At 40.5% G+C, this 22,680-nt stretch overlaps 1 pseudogene; it reads left to right on the top strand.

Moving 5' to 3' along the window:
- Positions 1 to 22,680, top strand: part of LOC104128455 — a 38,790-nt pseudogene that overhangs the window by 12,574 nt on the left and 3,536 nt on the right.

The following is a 22,680-nucleotide window of genomic DNA, read 5'->3' as shown; positions in this document are numbered from 1 at the left end:
CCTGCTGAAATAATTTCTCCTAAACCTTCTTGTGCCAAAGACTTCCTTAGAAGGGATTCTCATAAACAGAGGAAGCTATGCCTGGAGCTCTGGATAAGCAGAGCTATGCAGAGCTTCCTCGTGACTTCTGAGAACGATGTTAATCTGAGTTGGTGTGCATTTGAAGAGCTATTAGAATTCCAGGGACACAAATGATTAGGCCGGTATATCCAAGTGGGTGTTTATCCCGTGGTGTTTTAGAGGAAGGAGAAGATGCTGCCTTTTCTTTACACTGCCTTTCTTTGGCGAAAGGACTGTGCCACTGAGTGTTTTGGAAATGTGTGTGGTTGTCTTGTAGAAGTTTGAAACGGTGGTTGGAGAAAGAGGGGCACAGCTGAGCAGAGGCCAGAAGCAAAGAGTAGCAATTGCCCGAGCTCTGGTTCGCAATCCTAAAATTCTTCTGCTTGATGAGGCAACATCAGCTTTGGATACTGAGAGTGAATCAGTTGTGCAGGCAGCACTGGACAAGGCAGTATTGCTTGTTCATTTAAAGAGCTGCAAGAAGGAGACACCCCTAAAGAGTCTAAGGTAAGCCTGAATTTGGCAAATACTCACTGTTCATACAAAGATTGGGAACTCTAAATGGGGATGAATAATGAGATGCTTTAAAAAATAAATACATTAACAATCTGTTTTGAAATTTGCCAGCACTAGCTCTATCTGATCAGGCAGACTTCCCAGTGATGAAATGTTTTAGTAAGTGCCCATGGAATTCAGTTAATGAAGTTATGGGTAGGACTAAACTGTAGCAGACTTTCCCAAGCAAGCTTTAGTCTTTGGAGCAGTGGAGAGAGCTCAACATGGGCTAAGAGCTAAATATTCCCAAGCAGGTTTGGGGATCCATATGGGCATTAACACCCAGCAAAGTAATTCAAAACCAGCTCAGGGCTGTCTTCAAGAGCAGCTGCTACTTGTTGACTGCCATCTAGACATAACTTTTAAACCACCTAGACAATTGAAAAAAACAGCCAATCCTGTATTTCTTGTTGTCGTCTCTAAGCAAGTGTATGAACCCTTTACAGATTAGTTCCACCTATTCCTCAGGCTGAATCAATCATATTCTTTGGCTTTTTTTCCTCCCTCTGTTTCTCCCTCTCACTATGCAGCTATGCTTATCCTCTGGGTGAACACAAATTACCTCCATTGCGTAAACATTTCAGCAGTGATCACAGCTTATCTATGGACATATCTTGAAAAAGCATTTTGCCTTCATGCGCTACTCTGCCTCAGGAGAAGTACCTTACTCTACCCACTTGTCATGGTTTAACCCCAGCCGGCGACTAAGCCCCACCCAGCCGCTCACTTACTCCCCCCCGGTGGGGTGGTGGGAGAGAACCAGAAGAGTAAAAGTGACAAAACTCGTGGGTTGAGATAAAGACAGTTGAATAGGGAAAGCAAGAGCCGCACACACAAGCAAAGCAAAGCAAGGAATTGATTCCCTGCTTCCCATGGGCAGGCAGGTGCTCAGCCATCCCCAGGAAAACAGGGCTCCATCACGCGTATCTGTTATGTGGCAAGATAAAATGCTATCACTCCAAATGACCCCCCCTTCCTTCTTCTTCCCCCAGCTTTATACACTGAGCATGACATCATATGGTGGGGGACATCCCTTTGGTCAGTTGGGGTCAGCTGTCCCGGCTGTGTCCCCTCCCAGCTTCTTGTGCCCCACCCCAGCCTGCTCGCTGGTGGGGTGGGGTGAGAGGCAGAAAAGGCCTTGGCTCTGTAGTTACTGCTCAGCAGTAGCAAAAACATCCCTGTGTTGTCAAGGCTGTTCTCAGCACAAAATCAAAACATAGCCCTGTACCAGCTACTGTGAAGAAAATTAACCCTACCCCAGCCAAAACCATCACAACACTGTGCAGGTCTGTGTCTGGAAGAATCAGGCAACAGAATCTACGTTCTCTCTGTCCACTAGTCCTAACTCCTGATCACTCACGCTACCCTGTGAAACTCCACTAGCTGGCACACTCGGGGATCTTCCTCCCAACCCATGCCTTGTAAAGTGAATCCCAGAGACAGGAGGGCAGACAATGGCTGATTGCGATACATTTGGTGGCATCCCAATTAACTGCTGCAACACAAAACATCTAGTTTAAACAAGTTACTTAACCTCTCACCTCCCCTGCCCATCTTTAAAATATGTCGTATGGTGAGATGAATCTCCTTGTTGACATTTCTGGCAGAGCATGCCAGAAAGACTTGCTCAGACTAGACTAGCACTGATTGCTGATGTTAAGCAAGAGGAAGCTAAGCTGTTGTGTGCCAAGCATTCATCTGTCCTCCTCTTGCTTTTGTGTGCTATTGACCTAACTGGACTGAAGTGCTACCAAAAGTACCTCCAGCTTTGTAGTGTTTTCTCAGTAGAGAAACTCTAGGGGAAAAAAGCTTTCCTGAAGAGAGCTCAACTTCATATTAAGAAGACTTTATATTAAGTAAAATATGCAAGCGTAATTCAAATTTGTGCATTACAGGACTTCTAAGCAAAAAAGTTTCTTTAAAAGTACGACATTAAAAATAAAGTATGTGAGGAGGTAAAAATGAAGACTGTGGCAAAAATAAAGTTCTGGAGCTGATCAATTCTCAAACTACTTTTCCAATCATAAAATTATAAAACAGCTCAGGTTGGAGGGGACCTCAGTAGCTCACCTAGTCCAAACCCCGCTGAACGCAGGATGGACTCTGAGGTCAGAGCGGGTTGCTCAGGGCCATGTCCTGTTGGGTTTGGAATACCTCCAAGGATGGAGACTCCACACCATGCTCAAGTCAGCTATTCCAGTGCCTCCCACCCTCATTTTGAAAACCCAAACTCTTTTACGCAAGTACTTTTGCAAATCACTAGCATCTTGGTGACTCAGGCTCCCAAAGTTTTGTCATTCAGACACGGTCCATCCTGAATATTTTTATTATTTCTCAAGCTGTTTCCTGAACTTCTCAAGCGGTTTCTCTCAGGCCTTAACTTCGAAGCAGCTGGAAGTCTCACTCCTATTCTTCACGGCTCCCTCCTCATGCTGAAAGTCCCTCTTGTTGACTTTCTGATTCTTTTTTACATTAAGGCCCTTTTATATCATTTTCACATTTTAAAGAGGCTTTCTGGTCTCTTCAGTTAACTTAGTTGACCCTCCTGTATGTTTTCGTTTTGGCAAGTTTTTCACTGAGTATAGAGAGGACTTAATGGAACTTCAGCACTTGATTGGTCTTTGTAAAATTACTCAGTTCTTATCAATCTTCCATTTACTTAACAGGAATTACTGTTGCTTTTATGTAGAATTTATCATCATTTGAAAGTACAAGATAATACAGAATCATAGAATGGTTTGGATTGGAAGGGACCTTAAAGATCATCTAGTTCCAACCCATCCTGCCATGGTCAGGGGTACCCTCCACCAGATCAGATTGCTCAAAGCCTTATGCAACTGGGCTGTGAACACTTCCCAGGATAGGACATCCACAGCTTCTCTGGGCAACATGTTCCAGTGTCTCACCACCCTTGCACTAAATAATTTCTTCCTGATATCTAAACTAAATCTACCCTCTTTCAGTTTAAAACCAATGCTCCTCAACCTATCACTACACTCCCTGATAAGGAACCCCTCCCCATCTTTTCTGTAGGCCCCCTTTAAGTACTGGAAGGCTGCTATAAGGTCTCCCCAGAGCCTTCTCTTCTCTAGACTAAGCAACCCCAGCTCTCTCAGGCTGTCCTCATAGGGGAGGTGCTCCAGCCCCCTGATCATCTTCATGGCCCTCCTCCGGCCCCCCTCGAGCAGGTCCACACCTTTCTTATGCTGGGGGCCCCAGAGCTGAACGCAGTACTCCAGATGTGGTCTGACAAGAGCAGAGTAGAGTGGGAGAATCACCTCCCTTGACCTGCTGGTCACGCTTCTTTTGATGCAGCTCAGGATGCAATTGGCTTTCTGGGCTGCAAGGGCACATTCCTGGGTCATATTCAGTTTTTCTTCCACCGACACCCCCAAGTCCTTCTTCCGCAGGGCTGCTCTCAATCCACTTATCGCCCAGCCTGTATCCATGTGCAGAACCTTGCACTTGGCCTTGCTGAACTTCGTGATGTTCACATGGGCCCACCTCTGTAGCCTGTCAAGGTCTCTCTCGATGGCCATAAAAAATTTTTAACATCATATTGTGTTTTATTTCAGGCATCAGGAACAGAGGATCAGCTACAGGAAGAAGGTAATGCGGCAGCTGTCTCAGAGGAAGCATGGAAGGGATCAATACTGACTGGACAGAAAAGACAACCCACCGAGAAAAGCATAAAAAGGTTCAGAATACAGAATGATTAACTTGATGTAAAAGCCTTTCAGCTTGTGAGTGTCTCCATATTCTTACCTGCGTGTGTTTTCCATAACTAATGGGATAAGAAAGGAACATGATCCCACTCAAGAGGGAGTAGCTTCTTAACAAAAAGTGCTGAGGCAGCCAATGTGTCTGGTTAAAGACTCATAAATTGACAAAATCACACAAGAGTTCTGTGGAAACAGTCTTTTCCCCCAAAGCTAAAATTATTTTTTTTGTTGTGATACTTGAAATAGTTTATCATCTGAGCAATAGTATGAAACATTACCCGAGTATGGGAATAGCTTAAGTAGCAAGTTAGTTCATTTGATTATAGAACAAAAATGAAACCAGGTAACTAGTCATATACCTCAAATTACACACCCCAAATAGAGAATAATTACTATTTTTGTCTAAAAGTTTTGCTATCTATTGTCCAGAATGTCTGTGTTAGCAAATAAATTCCTGAAAATTAAGATATAATTATCAGGCTGGCTAATGACCTAAACTTGCAAGAGATCATATTCAGCAATGAATAAGTAGCAATTCTTTTAATATTCAATACCATCAAATACAAAATGTGGTTTAAATACGCAATTTCTTTTTCTGGATAATCCCACGAAGGGTAAATGGGATTTATGACTAATCCTTTTGGGGAAAGGCTCAGATTGTTATTGTTGGGAGAAATGAGAGCTTATATAGCATTCATTGGTCCTTTCCTTTTTCTTTCATGCTATTAATAATGGGTACTGAGTAACAGTAAGAATTTCTGCAGTTAGTTAATATGGTCTTTAATGATCAGTTAATTTGGAGTTTCTCGACATGGAATATGGGATAAGGAGCATATTACAAAGAATATACACATCCTTCATTTCTCTCCGTTAATGTATTTTATTTATCCTGATGGAATCCTTTTATTTTAGGATAAAAGCATGCCTCCAGTTTCATTTTTTATAATTATGGAGTTGAATAAAGCTGAATGGCTGTACTTTGTTATTGGAACTTTATGCACAATTATCAGTAGGGCCTTGCAGCCCATATTTTCAGTCATTGCAGACATTATAGGGGTGAGTATAAAACAAAGTAGTAAAAATCTTCATTGTATGCATTACCTTTTATCATTATTTCCTGATTACTTTTATGATAAACCAATAAGATGACACTTTTTTTTCAGTTTGCGCTGCAAAGGCGAGGAACAAGCAAAGCTCCTTGCTATGGGGAAGGCAAAGTGTCTGCTCAATGTCTCGCAGGGCAACGGTGCAAACTGCACATCCTCAAGCAGATCAGCTCTACTGATGTGAATGAGGAGAGGTTTTCCTGTGACCTCTCCGAATGTGCTTCACCCTTCCTTACCCCTTTAGAGGAAACAATGTGTCAGCATGAGCAGAGCGGGCTTGAAAGGTGATCATAGAATCATAGAATGTTTTGGGTTGTAAGGGGCCCCTAAAGGTCATCTAGTCTGACCCCCAACCCCATCCTTGCACTGTCTTGCCCATGTCTGCTCAGTCATAGCCTTTCAGAAGATATTATGTGACATAAAGCAACAGGGTGAAAGGGACGTGAGATAACGCTTCTGAACAGACTTTTCTTTATAGAGAGAATTTCAGTAAACCTGAATTTATGGTGTTAGAAAATGAAGTTACATTCTCAAGCAAGCAACATTTTATTTGTCCTGGTGGAAATTTTCTAACATTTTCTGTCAGAACACACTATTTTGTTGGAAAGGTATTAATATTGACAAAGCACAGGATATTATTGTGGTTTTCACCATGCAGGAGAGGGACAAACTGAGTGTGAGAGTACAAGTATGTGTGTCTATGTATACTTATGTGCCCATATGCTATATGGTACTCATATGCCACACCAAGAAAGAATATATGGTCATGTTACTTGCATGGGTTGTAGAAGACAACTTAAGATTATTAACTGTAAGATTATTAATTGTAAGATTATATTACCTGTCTGCTAGAGGAATCTGAATGAGTTTAGAATCAAATATGCCCTGGAAACTGAACCTCAGATTCATGTTTTGACTGTTTTGGGATGAAGATCTCAGTCTTGTTTTCTCATGTTTTTCACAGTTTCACCACAAAACAATAAAAAGGAAAAAATGAAAACACAGCAACATCTGCATTTACCAGAGCATTTTTTACAGCCAGTCAATCTGTAGTATATAACATGAAAGGTACTGAAATAGCCAATCTTAGATTTTTTGTAATAGTACATGAGGTGTTACCTTCCAAAGAACTGTTTGGGAAAAGAGTATTATGTTGGTGTTACTTCAGCTTTTCATGCAAAGGGTAACAGGAAACATCCCTGAGGGAAGGGGAGCATGCTATGCAGCTGCAATTTTTCAGCAGTTTCCCCCAAATCAGTCCAACATCGAAAATAAGCTGACAAAGGAGAGAAGATCTATATTGGGAAAAAGTAGGAATAAGGTCCTTCCTTTCATTTACATTACATTACTTTAGTGTACTCTCAAAACTTTTAAAAATATCTTCAGGTGTAATAAGATTTATAAAAAAATCTGTGTTAGAAAATTTAAGTAATTGCATTGTAAATTTTATTGCTGTGTCCCAAGGTATAAAACCAGGTGAAGTGGAGGCACTATGAGAAAACAGTAAATAAATTTTTACTAAGGCAAATTAAATTTCATTTAACAGTTGTTACTTAACATCCAAAAACTGCAAACACAATGCAACAACAAAAAACATCCTGAAAGATCTATTTTAAAAACTTAGAGACCTTGAAGATCTCAAGCCTTATAAAACATATTTGTGCTATCCAAACTTAGGAGCATTATCTTTATTGTGCTACGAACTTGGTGAAACCAAAGCTAGATGATCTCCTTGCTTCATGAACTATGATTTTTTTTACCATCTATAAAAGTATGATGATGGCTTGAAGATGACACATCTTTAATATTCATTTATCCACTGCTGAGATAAATAAGTGCAAGGAAGCTTTAAATGGAAAATTATTTTCATAACAAAGCAAATTGTCCATACAACGTAAATTGGGCTTTTTTTGTTAACATATGGAAAAAACCCAATAAAAGTCTGTTTATCGCTGAGTCTCAGTCTAAAAAAAGAATGGGTCTGTAAAATATAACACATCATATTAGGAACAGTTTCCATATTTCTCTCTCACTAATTAGTCATTGTTTAGCATGCAATAATCTTCAGCCAGTGACTCCAGAAATGCTATTCTAGAGACTGAAACATGCCTCAGCATTTTGCAGGTGTAAAACGCAATAATAATTTACTGATGTAGGTTGTTCACTACATGTATTACTGATTTTATCTTGCCAAAATACCAATGAAGCCTTCATTCACAAGACATGTAAAATCACTTCAGATGTGTAAACTTCAAAGAAAAAAAAAATCTTAGTTCAACAAGAAATGGACTAATTTAGATTATTTAATAAAATCAGAGCACCCAGAAGAAGTAGGCTATACTCTAGGAGGCTGAATCTGAAATTAAGGTCAGCTTTCATGGTCAGATAACTCCATATATAAGCTATGATCCAGAAATAATTACTAGTGAAGGTTACAGGACCTGGATATCTCACCGGCTGCACTCACTGAACTGGTGGCTGCTGCTATGTAGCAGGCACGGGTCCAAGGACAGCCTTGGTAGGGGTCAGGGGTAGGAACAGGGCTCTGCTACCAGCAGAAGTACACTCCACAGCAGAGTGAAAACTTTAAAATACTCATCCCAAAATCCAAGCACTGCAGTCTTTAGTTGCTAAGCAGTGACAAGGATGGCAGGGATCCCAATGGGGTGCATAACTGGCCTTATCACCATCATGTGATGGTTGCCATTAGCTGCTTCCTGGAGGTAGTGCCGTGGCGAGCGGCTCAGCAGCCCTGCTCTGCTGCAGTGCATGTGGTGTACCCGTGTAAACTGGTAAGCCCTACCTGGGAGGCCCAGCTGGCACTGGTACCTGCCCTATGGGTTTGCCAGCACTTCCAGTTTGTATTTCAGCACAGCTGCAACTAACTCAGGTATTTTTGCCCCAGTTTTGCTGCCATTTCTTGCCAGTTGCTTTTCCTAGTGAGTAATTTTTTTTAAATTTACCAAGTATTTTAAGGAAATGTTGGTATTTAGTACCTTATTATCAATCCACAGTGTAAATTCAATCCTTCCCTGAATTTTTATAAAATTTTACACCCAGCTGTAGGTGCGCATGTGATCCCTGAGGTAGTAGAAAGAAGAGCAATGTGAGACTGAATACATCTCTCCCTTGCCTTTCACTCCCTACAGGCAGTAGCCTGTCCCAACCATGCTAGTCTGATGCATCAACAAGTCTTGGACCAAAGATGAGGTTTCCAAACAGGCACAACCCCACCACTTCTTCAGTCCACAAAGCTGAGTGATGTTTTCCTGGTCTCCACAGAGGGTCATTTCCTCCTTGAGAAGTTCCCAGAGCCAACCTGAGCCTCATCAGCTTCCCTTTCGTTAACCCCTTTCACTGGAAGCCCAGATGCCCCTTCTTTCTGGTTTATATGGAAATTAAGTCCCATGAGACTTTTTTGACTAGCCCAGGAGGAAAGCGAGGTCTCTAAGACCATGCTGAATCTCAACAGATCCCTGGAGGAATGGCTTGAAAGACCCTAAAGGTAACAGAGACATTTTCATGGTCTGAGGAGTCAAGTAATGTCATTATATTAACTTTTCTCACTCTGGTGTGAAAATTGTTTCCACCTGGTATCATGTTCAAGTATCAGGCCCTACAGCAGTGGCACCTGGGAGGATTTGATATATTAACACCAACACTTGTGGTGTGTTCTGTGTATCATGAAATGCCAAAGCAGCCATCTGGCTATGTCAGCCTACAGCCTCATTGAAGATGTTTGGTTTGCATCTTTTTTCTCACTGTGTTTAAGAATACAGTACTTTACTGTGCTTAAAAGCAATGCTTTGCCTGCAATAAACCCCCAAGAAATCAAAATGTAGCGTGTTTGTTGATGTCTAAAGGCTATGCATTTATACACTAAAGGTAAGAAATACAAAAGCTCTTACAATAACCTTAGGAACAGTTATTACACAAAAATACCACACTGTTAATAAGAATTATGTGTGTATAAAGTAATACAAATACTTAGATTGTTTCATGATAATGATATTTTGGGTTTGATATTTGGCAAATCTGGAGGAAAGAAGTGAATATTTTATTTTTACTTCCTGGGTTTAAATAAGACAAATGTTGTGCTTTTAATTCAGACATTTTAGTTTTCAAGTAAGTACTTTAGAGTCACTGCTCCCTCTGACCAATTAATCTGGATTGCTAAAGATACACAAAAGTATATGACGGACAAGATTTTTTTTCCCTGAAAACAGTGACATTCAGATGATGAAGAGGTAGTCTTGAGCAATCTCCTAGCACTGCATATCCCTTTACATATGTCTTCTCAGACACCACAGATATTCTGCAGCAGTGCTCATACTTCTGAAACACTTCACAGCAGGCTTACAGATTTCACAGTACTTTTAACTGACAGAGAATTAAGATGTATTTTTAGCTTTATAACAGGAGAAAGTGTATTGCTTAGTCAGCAGTCTTTGGAGATGCATGTTATACATCCAAGTAATTGTCCCTAAATGGCAGATTCCTTGGTGTTCCTATTTAGTGAGTAGCTGATCATAAAATCGTGTTGAATTCACGAGCAAAAATTTCTTGTAAAAAGTACGCTTAACATGAATAATGTGGTGTTTGTGCTCTTGCAGAAAGGATATATGGATTGTTAACATAGCACCTAGATTTGAATTTTGTGTTCCCTTATCTTTATTAAACTTTTAGGTCTATTGTATTTATGGCTCCATGTAAAGAACAGCACATCGTGTGTGTCATGCAGCTGTAATCCAAAGTGATTAAGTTCTCTTATGGAGCTTAATTAGGTGATGTGCAGAGTAAAGCTTTTAAGATGATAATAGCTCTATTTCATGTTGGAGGAGATTAGCTGGTTTGATGATCCCAAAAATAGCACTGGTGCATTAATTACAAGACTTGTTAATGATGTCTCACAAGTGAAAGAAGTAGGTAACAAGCACTGGCATTTTTCATATCTAGTTTAGCAAGGAGTAAGTTACAGGCTGGATTGCATAGGTTGAAATCCTGCACACACTGTCATCTGGAAGCTGTTATTATTTATTAAATATTATAATACTATTTATTAAGTATTTTTATTAAATAGTATTTTTGGTGTCACATAGAAATTTAATATCATAATAGTAGGTAAAATATGTAGTTATATATATATCTATCTTTGCTTTTAGTTCACACTAATGTTCAGTCCTGTTATCACTAACGTATATGAGTCATCCAAGGAGTCTGTTTATTTGAAGTTATTTATCCAACCTGCTTAGATGTCTAGAGAGTATTTTGTTTCTATGCTAAATGTTACAAATATTAACAAAATGCTTAAGTGTATGCCTCAACATGAGGATTGCTCTCACTGCAGCACTGTGTTTGTTCACATGCTTAAAAGTGGTCAGAGAGAAAGAATGGTCATCTTGGTCTCCAAGTTAGGAGATGCCATGTTTCAGGAGATGTGGCAAGTTTGAAGTCATGGTTCTACGCGTAAAAAATATGAGATATATGAACTGTCATTGTGTTTTCTTGGGCAAAACCTGAAAACAAGGATTTTGAGTCTGAGTGAATAAACAGAAACAGAGGAGGAAGACTAGATAAGATACAGAACACCTGAGGAAATGTTCTGTACAACAGAATGGTTTTTCAAAAAAGAAAGCACCCAGTTCTGCAGAACATCTAGACCAAATTAAGCACTTTCAGATATCCTCTGGTGAACAGCTCTCAACTGTCGAGGTAACAAATATTTCCTGTCTAGTTTTCAAATAAAGCTGAATAATTTACAACAGTTTCATTCTTTTCCAGGCTACAGGTTCCAGACTGGCACAAATTGCCCCACATGTAGCTGATCTTGGGACTGGGATTGTTCTGGCATTGATCCATGGCCAGCAGCTGACTCTTCTGCCTTTAGCCCTCGTCCCAATGATTGCTGTAACAGGAATGATTCCAGTGAAGATGCTCTCTGAATGTGCAAAAAAAAAAAAAAAAAAAAACCACCTCGAAATGGCAGGAAAGGTGGGTTCAGTGATGTTTTTATCTTTTTTTTTTATATTGTACTACACATGGTTGCTTGGTAGGGACATTGGTGATGGATCAAGAATACACTCCTCAAAGAAGTAAAAGTCTGCATTGTTGTATTGTTCCGACAAAATGGCGATAGAGCAAATATATGAAGCTGAACATTGAAAACATGAGTTATTAATTTATGTTCTCAAATAGTCTGTAGCATTCAGCACATACTAAACATTTTAAAAGTCCTGGGTCCCTCATACCTGTGCTGAGCGTGCATTCGGTTTCCCTATTCTTTCCCTGCTTTTTTCCCTTTTCTTCATTTCTTTCCAGCTTGTTTTCTTTCAAAGCCCCTCTCTTCTACCTGTCACATACCTTCTCTTTCTCTCACCTTGCAGTTGTCTGTACATATACAGAACATATATATAGGCACAGTATAGAAACCATCAGTAACAAGGATGCAGGAAAACACCACGGTGACAGCGTAGCTGACCGTGCCCTGCAATCCCTTGCTCTGATTTTTGTTCCCTCCTCTCTCAGCTGAGAAGGGAAGCAGGAGCCTGGGAATCTGCTTCAAAGGAAAATGTGAGCGTGGCAGCAAACAGGGAGGGTGTAACTCCATTTCATAACGTTGAGGAGAACTGTTTTCTCACTTCCCAAGACGTGCTGTCTCAGGACAGGCTGTACTTTGTGGGGACTGGGGTTTTGACACACCCCAAGCAGCACAGCCTCTGTGTGATCTTCTCTTTTGCCCTTTGCATCCCTCCCATTACCCTGTGGTCAGTCGTGCCGAGGAGTCTGGGCACAGCAAATCTTATTCTCGCTTTCCATGATCTGTATTAGGAAAGTTTCCCAGAGGCATTTCTGTGCCTCCAGGCTGATTAGAAAATGGTTTGGGGTATTTACACCTAGCCCTTTTCACACTAAAATAAAAGGAAAGGTAATTCCTCTTGGTTTTGCCTGCCAGGCATTTTGCTATAAATCTACATAGCAATGATTCATTGCAATGTCAAATCACAAGGCATCCGCAGATGTTGTTCCCTGACACACGTAAATGAGTAACATTTTTTCCCAGTAAAGATATAACAAAGAGTCAAGAGAATTTGGGGGAATTAACTCATCTTTTATTTATCATGAATTCTACAGCAGTTTTTAGCTGAGGCTTACAGCACAACTTGAATTTAATAAAGTCTCACAACACTCTTTTGAAGTAAGTATCCAGGGCAATCACTGTATGATCTGGCCAAAGTTGTTATCTATTTTCTATGTCTCTCTTCAGATCACACAACGATTGCGCTGGCTACTCAACCGCCTCGGCTAATAACAGTGGTTGGGAAAATGCAAGAGAGGGTAACGCAAGGACTAGAAATGAAACTTGGAAACCTCTGTGAGCCCACAGGTTGGCTGCCGGAAAAACAAAGAAATGGTCCAAAACAATCTTGCTTCTAAGAAGAACAAATTCATTAAAAGTTATTGGTGAGACAACTCTAAATCTTCTCGGCCTCAAAGTGTATTTAAATTGGCTTTGCAGAGAAAAAAATTCACTTGACCTGTCAGTAAAACTACTCTTATCAGTAATACAGACATCAAGACACCATAATGTTTGTCTTTGTAGAGGAGCTCAGTAATATTTACATGCAGTTATGTTAGTTTTTCCATGTTATTTAATTATTTCAACATCTCATCCCTCATGTTACTTAGTCTGTCGTGTTTCTTATTTGTAGATTGTCTAAGCATTTATTCCACTTATTGTGTAGAAGTAATGACGTAGAAAGAAGGGTCTGCAAAATGCATGGGTACGGTTAAGTTTTTGCAGGTTAGCTCCTATGTTTAGAGCTGTTAGGTTTTCCCTCTTTCTTACTGAGTTGAAGGCTGAGTCATATTTTCTTCCAAGCTGTTTTCTACACCTACAGTAAAGGCTGATGATTCACAAGCCTAGAGGTGTTTTGTTATACATTAAAATAGGAAGTTAAAAGAGATTTATTTTTAAAAGAATGTATGTGTTGAAAAAAAAACACCTGTTCGTCTTTACATGAAAGGCTAATCAAGAAAAAATTCAAAATACTGACACTAATTACTCATAAAGTTTTGCCAAACAAGTAACCTTGTTGAGTTCATTCTTATGCACTGAAATACTTTAAAGTTTTCTTATAGCCAAGTTATTTGCAGCTGATTATCATTATCTCGTGCCAACTTCCTTGGAGACTATTTGTAAGAACAGTTACATGGCTGTTAGGTGGTGACCTGAATATCTGGTTTTGACAGATTATATTAATCAAAACAATTTTTTGCAGATCCCAGGTTTCTGGCAAAATTTAAAACATATGTATTTCCATAGTAATTCAGCAAAATGTTTCACTCTCAACATATCAAGCAAACCTGAAGGAAAACAAGTCCCAAGCATTTATTTTGAGCTCTAGGTAAAAATCTACTCTTCTCTTTAAAAGAGGGGTTCTTCCTGGAAAACTGCCTATGGAGAAATGCCAGCTTCACACAGGAGAGAGAAAAATAAACTACTCTCATTGAAAGGTAGTGCAGAAACAACTTAGCTAAGAGATTAAATGTATCTCATGCCTTCCTTGTGAGCAGCAGAATTTGTCATACACCTACCTAATGGAGTTAATTAGCTCCTGGTACAACCCACGAGCACACGATTTGTGGTGGTACAGATGCCAGGGGGGCTTCTGTGCAGGTAGTGGGATTCCAGTGCGTACAAATCTTACGTGGGAGACAGTACATGAGAAAGAATTGAGCCTGAGTCCCAGGTCCTGGGCGACTTTCTAGACGGTGGATAAATTTTAATTTTCTTTTCTCATAAGCTGAGAACATTGGAAGTAAATTATGAGCTGGAATGAGTAGAGTGATCCATGAATATACTTTAAAAAATCACTTTCCAAGATACTTTACATTTTGAGTTTTGATTTGCTGGGTTCTTGATCAAGACTAAATCAACTGTTGTTATGAAAAGATTTGCTGACGATATCAATTAACAACAAGTAAATCCCTTTAATATTTGGGGAACATTAAGAAAATTAAGGCATGAGCTTCCACTAGTTTTCAATCCAAATTGGGTATCTACCATCATTAATCATTTGGGAAAACTTCTACTATTTTTTCTTCTGTGGCAAGCCAAGAAGATTTTCAAAGATATAAGTTTAACAGGACTTAGATGTGCCAAGCTGTCATATGGGCCAGGAGAATCTCTCTCTACATTTTTAGGAATGGCCGATGGTTTTGAGTTTCTCCTTTAGTGGTTTTGAAAGACTCCTGGTATTCCAAAAATGCTGAGAATGCAACCTGGGAAAGATAATTTTTTTATGGGTGAGTTCAAAATCACCAGTTGCCTTTACAACTGTGGACAACTGGTGCATAACTGTTTACCCTGCAGTTCCAAATGCCTTTGCAGGTGATGTGGGCTTGTTCAGCTTGCCCTGACTGGGCTCCCACAGCAATGACAGCTGCATGGCATCACCCTCATGACAGCTTACACAAGCCCACTGGAAAATAAAATCCCATCGCTGGCCTGCGCTAAAATGTATGCTGTCTCAACTTCACTGCTATAATCCACACTAACGGGATATATTTAACAGCAGCATGTCTCCAAATGTTGCAAACACACTTTCAACAGTATTGTAGACATACTTCTATTGCAGTTGTTCTGTTTATCAGAAAATGTTTCAAAATTTCCATATAATCTTGTTTCTCTGCTGATGAATACCTGCTCTCCAATACAGACTGCTTCAGAAGCCATAGAAAATACACAAACTGTTGTTACTTTGACTCAGGGAAGAAAATTTGAGCTTATGTTATGGACAAAGTGTGCAAGCATTCTATAGGTAAAAGCATGCCTCTTTAAAAAAAGGTATTGAAATATCCCTTTTTAAAATGAACATAAATTAACACCAATAAACTGAATCACAATTTATGTCTGTCATAAAATCTTTCATTCCAAACTCAATTTTGACATAAAAAAAATATAGATTATCTTTCCCTTCAAGCTAATGTTCTTAACATTTTAGGTAATGTTCTAAAGGTAATGTTCTGAATGACTTTGTTTGTTTTTTGTTTTTTTTTTTTTTTCTCCAAATTCTCCATGATGTTGCTGTTGACTGCTGTAATTCTGGAAACAAAAGCCTTTATTAATTCTTATAATCACAAGCCCTTTCTTCTGAGGGAATCTATTGCTTAACAAACCAAGAGTCAGGTTTTACCTGTATGTTTAGGTAAGATTCCTATAAAAATCAGTGGGATTTTCCTGAGAAAGGAACCAGAAGGGTGAACCTGCATAGCAGCGTCTGGTTTTGTTAGCTCTGCTATTTTATTAAAATACTCTTGCAGATCATATGAAACCTCATGAATTGTCACTTGCTTTAGTTCAATGTAAGATAAAGCACAAAGATTTGTTCTATTGCGGTCATTTCTGCTTTGTAGAAATTCTAAGGTTCTCGGTGATTTTCCTCATCTATCAATTAGCTGAAACTTTGAATTGCAACTGTATTATAATTTTGAAAATAATTTTAATGAATGTATGAGGTGAAGACAATACAAATTGTACGTACTCAAAATATTTAGAGTTAGAGCAATTTCTTCTTCTATCCCAATAGTCTCATCAGTTTTTGCAGACAGAGAGGAAAATGAACCGTACAGGAATGATGATGCCTTAGGTTAGGATATTACAAAGAGCTGGAGATTATTTTACTTTAAAATACTAAGGTGTTGTGGTTGGAAAACAGGACATAAGGACTTGTGATTTCCTTTGAATTATAGGATACTCTTCACATTCTTGATTGCTACAAATGAATGCACAATATGATCGTGATTGTATGTTTTTTCTGTTACAGAAAGTCTGTAAAGAAGGCATCTTTGGATTTACTTTAGCCTTTACACAAGCTATTATGCACTTGGTTTAGGTTTGATGCCTATCTAGAGAATTTAAAGATGTGCTTCTGTCAGTATCTCTTTGTTCTGTTCTTTTTGTCCCTGTGGGAGAATATGTTTGATTTTTCTGTAGGTATCATGAAATCATGGAGTATAGCAATGAAAAAATCCGTAACTACTTCTGTCTTCCATTCATCACCCTTACATTCCCCTTCCTTCTTTACACTATCACAAATCCAGAATAAGTGGTGCTTTTAGGGCTGTGTTTAGCTACCTACCTACAATTTCCCTTGTCATCACGTTGCCCAGGGTAAAAGGAAGGCAACGTGAAGACAGACGAAGCAAAGCCATTCCTTGTTTTCATGGCCAACAACATTTCTTTAACAACAGAATCACATGGCTTAGCTGGGAGCGTAGGTGGACAAGATTAAAAGGTAAGTGGCGCAAGCAATGAGTGAAACCAAGGTGAGGAAATTATAAGCCCTGGAACGAGAGAGGTGGAGAGCAGAAGAAAGGTTTGGCAAACACCCAATCTGGAAATTGCCCAGCCAGAGCTGAAAAAAGTTTCTCCAAGTGCTCCCAGTGAGTTGTTCTCACTGACTGGCACCATGCACGTCCCAAGCTTGCTTTCAGCATTTGCCACACTCTTGCCTGGCAAAAAATGCTGCTGAAGCTCAAGCTGCTTCTTACCATGATTACACCAACCCCTTCTCAAATATCAGCATTACCTTCCCTTTCCCTGTGCATTCAAGTGAATCCCTTCTCCTCCTGTATCGCCTCTCCTACTGCCCTTTGCTCATCACAGATTTCATCTCTCTCTCTCATCTCCCATTTGCCTTTTGCCTTTTTCTCCTGAACTCAAGGGTTTGATTGTGCCTGGAAGACTGGGACATCCAAAGGAAACGAGGAATGGCAAATTTCTCCATAATCCTCAGGCTGCCCCACAACTAATACCTTCTAATCTTATGGATGAAGAAACTGAGCTCAAGGAACTGTACATCCTACCACACCTCATGCATTAAGAACAGAAAGAGAAATCAACACATCCCTTTCCAGTAAATCCAGACAAGTGGGCAAGGAAGGGAAAGCTTAGAGTGCTACTCTCCTCCCGACAAACAAATTACTCATTTTCTCAATGAGAAAAAAAGTCACAGAGTTTGCAGTAGACAGCTCTTACCCTACCTCAGCCTTACTAAGGAGTATTTACCTGAAGCCCCTAATCTGCCTATAAAAGCTTTCCTTGCCTTTGCCACATCAATGTCCATCTATTTTTCTCCTTTCTATCTTTACAGAGGTTTTTTTTCAGCTGCTGTATTTGGTGCAATGGCATTAGGACAAAGCACTTTCACTCCAGACTATGCCAAAGCCAAGATGTCAGCTGCCCACTTGTTCCTGCTGTTTGAAGAGTACCCTCCATAGATAGCTACAGCGAGGAAGGAGAGAAGCCTGTAGGCAAGCATGGTGTTTATGCACAGCACAGCATACTCCTCTCATTTATTTCAACTCTGGTTTTCTTTTTTTTTTCCTCCCACCCACATCATAGCTACTAAGAACAAGTACTGTGTGAGCCTATTCACATCTGACTCATCCAACCAAATTAAGGTTAAGCTTTGCTTTGTGTCTTCTCCTGCTAAAACCTCATGGTGAAACATCCTGGGAGTCCTGGTGGATGACAAGCTCACCATGAGCCAGCAGTGTGCCCTTGTTGCCAAGAAGGCCAATGGTATCCTGGGGTGCATTAAGAGGAGCGTGGCCAGCAGGCCAAGGGGAGGTTATCCTCCCCTACTACCTTGCCCTGGTGAGACCCCACCTGGAGTACTGTGTCCAGTTCTGGGCTCCCCGGTTCAAGAAAGATGAGGAACTCCCAGAGAGAGTCCAGAGGAGGGCTACAAGGATGATTAGGGGACTGGAGCACCTCCCCTACGAGGAAAGGCTGAGGGAGCTGGGCTTGTTTAGCCTGGAGAAGACTGAGAGGGGATCTCATCAACACATACAAATATCTTAAGGGTGGATGTCATGAGAACGAAGACAGACTCTTCTCAGTGGTGCCCAGTGACAAGACAAGGGGCAATGGGCACAAACTGAAACATAAAAGAGGTTTCAGTTGAATATGAGGAAGAACTTCTTTACCTTGAGGGTGACAGAGCGCTGGAACAGGCTGCCCAGGGGGGCCGTGGAATCTCCTTCTCTGGAGATATTCAAAGCCTGCCTAGATGATGTCCTGTGCAACGCTCATCACAGATTTCATCTCTCTCTCTCATCTCCCATTTGCCTTTTGCCTTTTTCTCCTGAACTCAAGGGTTTGATTGTGCCTGGAAGACTGGGACATCCAAAGGAAACGAGGAATGGCAAATTTCTCCATAATCCTCAGGCTGCCCCACAACTAATACCTTCTAATCTTATGGATGAAGAAACTGAGCTCAAGGAACTGTACATCCTACCACACCTCATGCATTAAGAACAGAAAGAGAAATCAACACATCCCTTTCCAGTAAATCCAGACAAGTGGGCAAGGAAGGGAAAGCTTAGAGTGCTACTCTCCTCCCGACAAACAAATTACTCATTTTCTCAATGAGAAAAAAAGTCACAGAGTTTGCAGTAGACAGCTCTTACCCTACCTCAGCCTTACTAAGGAGTATTTACCTGAAGCCCCTAATCTGCCTATAAAAGCTTTCCTTGCCTTTGCCACATCAATGTCCATCTATTTTTCTCCTTTCTATCTTTACAGAGGTTTTTTTTCAGCTGCTGTATTTGGTGCAATGGCATTAGGACAAAGCACTTTCACTCCAGACTATGCCAAAGCCAAGATGTCAGCTGCCCACTTGTTCCTGCTGTTTGAAGAGTACCCTCCATAGATAGCTACAGCGAGGAAGGAGAGAAGCCTGTAGGCAAGCATGGTGTTTATGCACAGCACAGCATACTCCTCTCATTTATTTCAACTCTGGTTTTCTTTTTTTTTTCCTCCCACCCACATCATAGCTACTAAGAACAAGTACTGTGTGAGCCTATTCACATCTGACTCATCCAACCAAATTAAGGTTAAGCTTTGCTTTGTGTCTTCTCCTGCTAAAACCTCATGGTGAAACATCCTGGGAGTCCTGGTGGATGACAAGCTCACCATGAGCCAGCAGTGTGCCCTTGTTGCCAAGAAGGCCAATGGTATCCTGGGGTGCATTAAGAGGAGCGTGGCCAGCAGGCCAAGGGGAGGTTATCCTCCCCTACTACCTTGCCCTGGTGAGACCCCACCTGGAGTACTGTGTCCAGTTCTGGGCTCCCCGGTTCAAGAAAGATGAGGAACTCCCAGAGAGAGTCCAGAGGAGGGCTACAAGGATGATTAGGGGACTGGAGCACCTCCCCTACGAGGAAAGGCTGAGGGAGCTGGGCTTGTTTAGCCTGGAGAAGACTGAGAGGGGATCTCATCAACACATACAAATATCTTAAGGGTGGATGTCATGAGAACGAAGACAGACTCTTCTCAGTGGTGCCCAGTGACAAGACAAGGGGCAATGGGCACAAACTGAAACATAAAAGAGGTTTCAGTTGAATATGAGGAAGAACTTCTTTACCTTGAGGGTGACAGAGCGCTGGAACAGGCTGCCCAGGGGGGCCGTGGAATCTCCTTCTCTGGAGATATTCAAAGCCTGCCTAGATGATGTCCTGTGCAACCTGCTCTAGGTGAGCCTGCTTTAGCAGGGGATTGGAGTGGATGATCTCCAGAGGTCCCTTCTTTAAGAGCCAGTGGAAATCAGGTTAATGTAGCCGAGATCATTTTTCAAAACTTTCTTGCATGGAGCTACCTGAGTATGGATCTTGAACATCTAACTAGGCCTCTAACATTTGAGCAGAAATTTTTGAGGGATAACTTATTTGCAAGTTGTCCATAACAGATTGTCACACACTTCAGTAACCAACAATGTAGATGAGCATATGGGTGCGTGTGGCCTGTCCTACAACAAAGAGGACAGAACGTTCCAGAAGACTATCATGTATATATTATAAACCTTGTGTTTATTATGTATATATGCACATATATATACACACACACATAATAAAGGAAAATAGCTATGAAGACTTATGAAGTATCATACATTTGAGCTGTTATATTGATTGGTCATTTGCATATGACTATATTTACATTTTATATATACACATTCATATGAACTGTTTTTCTTCTTGCATAGGCATATATCCACATTACATATATCATTATATTTTATAGTAAATTAATTAGAAAAGATCCTTAAGTAGAAGGATTGATTCTGTGTGCAGATCAAAAATAGTAGATTATTTTTCAGTATCTTTAAGGACAAAAATGAAAAAAAAAATCAGCAAAGAATATGTGAAGAGTATGAACGAGATCCCTGCAAAGCAGGCAGAAGTCAGCCACCTAGAGTTATTGTTACTTTTGAAAATGTAATCTTCCTTAAGAGTTGATGTAAAGGAAGCTGTCAGAATTTGTGTTTATGGAACATAATTTTATTTAAAATATGCCTGCAGAGTAGCACATTTGGGAGAGAATTTGTGTTTTCACAATAGCTTCTCACTACATATTAATTCCTGGGGGGAAAAAAAGTCTGATCCTTTGGAAGAACTCCCACCAATCTCTTTTATGAATGCTTTTCATAGTCTTTTGTGATCTATTGCATTAGCCTAAAAAATGGACCTAACTAACTTTACTGTTTCAGATCAGAAAATATTTGGTGGAAGCACAACATTCAATGATGTGGCATTAAACTACCCAACCCCACCAGAGGCCAAAGTGCTCTGAGGTTTGAACGTGAACGCAGAAAAAGGACAAACTCTGGCTCTTGTTGGAAGCAGTGGCTGTGGAAAGAGCACTGTTCTTCTGACGCTGCTTGGGAGGTTTTTATGATCCACTCAGTGGAGAAATGGTTAAGTGTTCCACATCAAAGCGTAAATTGCAGGTACATGACACATGCTTACTCTATTAATACAATTTATTTGTTGGGGTTTTTTTCTCATAAATAATCTCATTACATCTTTGCTAGTGCAACTATTCACTTTTGTCAGTGTTTCAAATACATTTTCTTGTAATAGTTTTGAAAATTAAGGGCAGGAACACATGGGTTTTCCATATTCTCTATGCAATCATGGGGAAAGTAGAAGGAAAGTAAAATTTCTGAGTTTCCCGTGCCATTCAAAGTTACTAGAACAAGGTCCAATGGAGAGAAGTTGCTATGCTGGCCTGACCAGAGCCTACTGGTATCACTGAGGTTTAGTTTAATTATTGTAAGGGTGGATTGTTGGAAATTTAACAGCAGCAGTGCTTGGAGTAGCCACTGAACTTCATTGCATCATCACCTAGCATGTAAAAACTAAGGGAAGATGAAAAAACCCTGAAAAGCTCTTCTTGGATCTTGAAGCATCTGGATGCTGCAGATAGATGTCTATGCATTCCTAAGACAATTTTGTACTTGCCAAATAAAGTGATCTCATTTCAGCTGTTTCTTCACTTACATCCACATTTCATCTATAGTCAGGACTTCAGCTCAGAGGATTTGGATCTTTCCTCTAAAAGTCAGAGAAAAATGAGACAACCAGGCTTCCCAAACCCAGATACCTGCCTCCAACCGCAGTCCTAACTCTGTATGGAAGACAACACTGTCAGCTGCAGCTCCAGCTGAAGTTCAGCCTGAAGTACCAATAGCCTCCTTGCTATTCGTACCGATAGCCCCTTGTCAGATGGGGGTGCTGGAGTGGCCTTTTGGCTGCTTCTCCCTGGAGTTTGCATTTCGTTCCTGATGCTTTCAATGAGAGAGTGGCCTTGAACTATGAGATTTCTTTTTCCAAGACTGTAAAAAATACTTATTCAGTGCTTAATCATTTAACTGCTTCTCTTTCATTCTGAGAATAAGACGACAGATTCACCTCATCAACCCACACAGAAAACAGCTGGCAAGACAAGATATTCCTTACAAAGGGGTCCCTAGTCTCACTGCACACAAACACAATTTTTCTTGTAAAGACAGAAACATTTAGCCTATTTTTTGGTTGATCATTGGACTGACGAATCCAAGCCCTGGGCTAGGGCTCTCCGCAACGCCGGTGCTGCATAAACAGAACGAAAAGATGATCTGGGCTCCGGGCGCCTGATGCCCCAGTGCACCTGCAGGAACAGGATGATGATTTAGTCCACAGTTCATTAGTTCTGCTTTAGACAGAAGTCAGTAGGATAAAGCAGAAATGTGGACCGATGTTTTAATTTAGACAGAACAAGTCTCTGCACAACGGAGACAGTCAAACTTGTACTTGTGGCTGCGAATGTCCAGATAAGGTACAGCGGGAGGAGAGTAGGAGTTCAAGTGCTGATATATAGAGTTTTACACATTAACTCGTCTTATGTGACCAAGTGG

Source organism: Egretta garzetta, unplaced genomic scaffold (assembly GCF_000687185.1).
Source record: "Egretta garzetta isolate BGI_Z169 unplaced genomic scaffold, ASM68718v1 scaffold30, whole genome shotgun sequence".
Classification (NCBI taxonomy): Eukaryota; Metazoa; Chordata; class Aves; order Pelecaniformes; family Ardeidae; genus Egretta; species Egretta garzetta.
This window is presented reverse-complemented; position numbering and strand designations above follow the sequence as displayed.